We start from the raw sequence: 4,309 nt of genomic DNA, 5'->3' as shown, positions 1-4,309 counted from the left end.
TCTGATCCTCTACCATCCCCTTTTCCTCCTGCCTTCAGTATTTCCCAGCATCAAAAAGCAACCATACTCTGATAAAAAAATATTAAAATCAGTGAATTTAGGAAAAAAAACTCACAGTCAAATCCTAAATAAGTTTATTCTTGCACATTTTCCTTCCTCCTTCAAAAATAACTTTCAAAGATATCAGAAGGGCAAAATAATACAACTTGCATTTGTGGTGTCCCCTCCATCTGCTATGCCCAGGGAGGCCTCAGATGGCTCACCAGTGGAGGAGTGGGAGAGCATGAAGTGAAGACAGCATGCATGCACAGGCTCCATGCAGAGCTCTCTGAATCCTGTTAGACCCTTTCCCCATTTTAAAGGTGAATCAGTGAGGAATGTGGGGTGGAATTAGACATGTCCCAATCGATCTTCAATTTTATCTCTATGACGATGTCTTTTATTATTAATAACTAATGCTGGCTTACCTGCTTATCTTCTCTACGAGTTTGAAATTTTTGGAGAAGGGACTGAATAATCAATATCCAATCCATTATGAGGTTCTAGTATAGACCCCTCAGCACTTTCTCCAAATTGAGGAGAAGTTCCTAGTGAGCTTCAGGATTAAATTTGACTATTTGGAGCTATAATCCACACATATTTTCTTAGAACAGCCTAGATTATAATGTAATTAGTTAGAGATGCCTAGGGCCTGGTCCGAGATAGTGAAGAACAAGGAAGCCTGGTGTGCTGCAGTCCGTGGGGTCGCAATATGACTTAGCAACTGAACAACAACAAAAGATCCTGGTCCACATGAGTAGATTAATAAATACATATTGTTACACAGAAATTCTTGATTAACCTGTTGGTGGCTTTCCAGGTGGCACTAGTGGTAAGGAACCTGCGTGCCAATGCAGGAGATTCAAGAGATATGGTTCTGATCCCTGTTTCAGGAAGATTCCCTAGAGGAGGAAATGGCACCCCACTCCGGTTTTCTTGCCTGGACAATTCCATGGACAGAGGAGCCTGGTGGGCTACAGTCCATGGGGTCGCAAAAAGAGTCCGACATGACTGAGCGTGCACACACGGTGGTTGGCGTACGCTTTGGTCCTCCTAGATGTTTTTTAAAGTGTTGACTGAGGATATTCTGCATGATAGTTGTCTGGGTAGGTGATTTTTCTACCTTATCACAAAACAGAGGAATCAGAATAACCAGAGATTAGTCCTGGAATTCTGCATTTTATCAAGACCCTCATGAAACTCTTATGCTAAACAGTGTTGAGAACCAACACAGTAAGATGGTAATTTCCTCATACTTAAAAAATACACTGAGTGACATCACTATTAATGGTAATAGTAATAATGTCTAAATTTTATTGAGTACTTGTTCGGTACTTAGTAATAGTAGTAAGATCTGTTACTACACTGTAATTTCATAGGTGTAATATTACGAGGATTAGAAATTAACGGACTTGACTGAAAGACACTGCACAGCAATGAAGTACAATTATCCCTTTATGTCCATGATATTATAGAGTGATTTAGTAGCAGAATTGAAAACTGAATCCAGGAAATTATTTTTCTTCCACCAAGGCTTAATAGAATGACTTCCATGAATAAAGAGAAAACATAATATTTAACACCCAGCTCCCAACACTTTCTCATTTTTAACTGCTTTCTCCTCATTTTATGGGTCTTCCTCACACAAACGGCCAACTACTCCATGACCTCTCATCCTTCTGTATTTCCCATGGAGAAGAAATGCATTTGCATGGTTTAAAAACAACCTCAATTCTTTGTCATCAACATACTCTCATCACTGCCACTTGCATGGCACAAAGGACTTATTCATTCATTAAAGTGTGAACCTTCCAATTCATTATTGTGTGATTCATAATGAACAATTCATGAATGTGTGAACCAACCTAGACAGCATATTAAAAAGCAGAGACAGTACTTTGCTGACAAAGGTCTAGTCAAAGCTATGCGTTTTCCGTAGTCATGTATGGATGTGAGAGTTGGACTATAGAAAAATTGAGTACCAAAGAACTGATGGCTTTTGAACTATGGTGTTGGAGAAGACTCCTGAGAGGCCCTTGGACTGCAAGGAGATCAATCCAGTCAATCCTAAAGGAAATCAATCCTGAATATTTGCTGGAAAGACTGATGCTGAAGCCAAAACTCCAATACTTTGGCCACCTGATGTGAAGAACTGACTCATTGGAAAAGACCCTGATGCTGGGAAAGATTGAAGGCAGGAAGAGAAGGATACAGCAGAGGATGAGATGGTTGGATGGCGTCACTGAATCAATGGACATGAGTTTGAGCAAGCTCTGGGAGTTGGTGATGGACAGGGAAGCCTGGCGCTCTGCAAGCGATGGAGTCGCAAAGTGTCAGACATAACTGAGTGACTGAACTGACTGACTGAACCTTCCGGTGGTAATGAACCTACCAACTCATGATGGTGAAACTATCGAAGAGCTAGAATGTTGACAATAGATTTAATTTACTTAAATGTTCTTCCCTTTATGTATTTCCGTATCTTAATGCTGTCTCTCTTATTTTTTCAAATTTATCCTAAATTTATATGCCTAAATAAGAAATTATTTAATTTTTACTATCTAAAAATCCAACACAATTATAACAGACTCATAAAATATCTTATTTAATTAATATTAATGTACCATGTTTCATCCCTGTTATTGTGGGTGCCTTAGTTTTCTTTTTTAGTTTTCTTTTTACTGCAGGATTAAACTGCATTATTGGAGTATATGAAAATTTTAATTGCATTCTTTCTGCAATAGGCATTTTTTAAATATTTATAGTTTTGCTCTATTACATACATTGTTTCCATAAATATACATGCATTTATATCCTGTTATGCATGTGCACCAGAGTTCCTCAGGAAGAGAAGTTTTGGGTCATAGTATATCTATATATTCAAATTTATCTAATAATACCACACTACTTTCTGCCAGCAACATGTAAAAAACCTTGTTTATTTCATCTATTTATCTTAGTAATGTCTAATTTTAATTAGAGGATCTCTAATCTCTCCCAAAATGGTACAAGAAAATTAAAAACGTTTCCTCTAGTCATTCTTTCTATATTATATATTGTTATTATCTATATTTTTAACAATTTTCTCTTAAAGATATCTCTTGTATGCTGCTAATTCATTGTGGCAGTACAAGGTACAAATGAAGAGCATAGATTCCCCAGGTTCAAATTCTGGATCTTCTATTTGCCAGCGATGACTTCTTAGTCAAGTTGCTTATGCTACTTTGGCCTGGTTTTTCAAACTGTTAGTGAGGATATTATACTAACTATCCCATAGATTTTTTTGAGAATTAAAGTAATTAATATATGTAAAACACATTAAAGAATTTGCTGTACATAGAATTACATTAGCAGTCACTTTTTTCATATTTGATTTGCTCCTAAATTTTTATCCTCAGATTAGTAATTATTGTTAGTTTTTGAACAATTAATGCTTGATTAGATTTATTCATGTTTGTTAATTTCTTTGCCTACCACTGCTTCTTGCATCCTACAACTTCCTTTATTAACATAAATTTCTAACCTTCTCCTGAATGATGTCTTCTAATCATTTCTTTGAGTATGTATGCGTGATAAGTTTTTAAAAATTTGAAAATTTTTTTTCTTTACTTCTGAATTGTAGTTTAGCTAAGCATAGAATTTTAGGTTGAATATTTTAACTCAATATTTGGAAGATTCATTGTCTTCTTCCTTTATTACTGCTAATGAGCCATATTCTAACAGTCTGTTTTTGTTTGCCTGCAGATAACCTGTCTTTTTCCTTTGGGTGCTTAAAAGGCATTTTCTTTGTTTTAGTGTCTGGTTATTTCAAAACATTATGTTTATATATATACACACACATACTTAAATATAAGACTCCATGTTTTCCATTAATTGTGGGTTATTTTTAATCATTATGTCCCCCGCTTCCACAAACTAGTTTATCATATATTTCCTGTAACATAACAAACCATATATTTGAATAGTGTTAGTAGCTGAGGAAACTGAAACCCAGAAATACATGCTTTTTCTAACAGCAGAACTAATTTAAAAACATTATTATTTAACATTAATCAATAAGTGAGTAACTTAGTAATCATGATAATAATTATTATCATCACAGAAATGAACTCATTTTTTTCTGAGCCAAAAAAATCCATGATTTAGTTTTATTTTATAAAATGGCAAGCCAAAAAGAAAAAGTATTTGAAAGTGAGATTATCTTGAAAAAATAGATCTATTGAATGTTGTAAACGATTTTACTATCTCTGGTGTCAGCATGCTGGAGTTA

This window comes from Dama dama, chromosome 31 (assembly GCF_033118175.1).
Source record: "Dama dama isolate Ldn47 chromosome 31, ASM3311817v1, whole genome shotgun sequence".
Lineage (NCBI taxonomy): Eukaryota > Metazoa > Chordata > Mammalia > Artiodactyla > Cervidae > Dama > Dama dama.
This window is presented reverse-complemented; position numbering follows the sequence as displayed.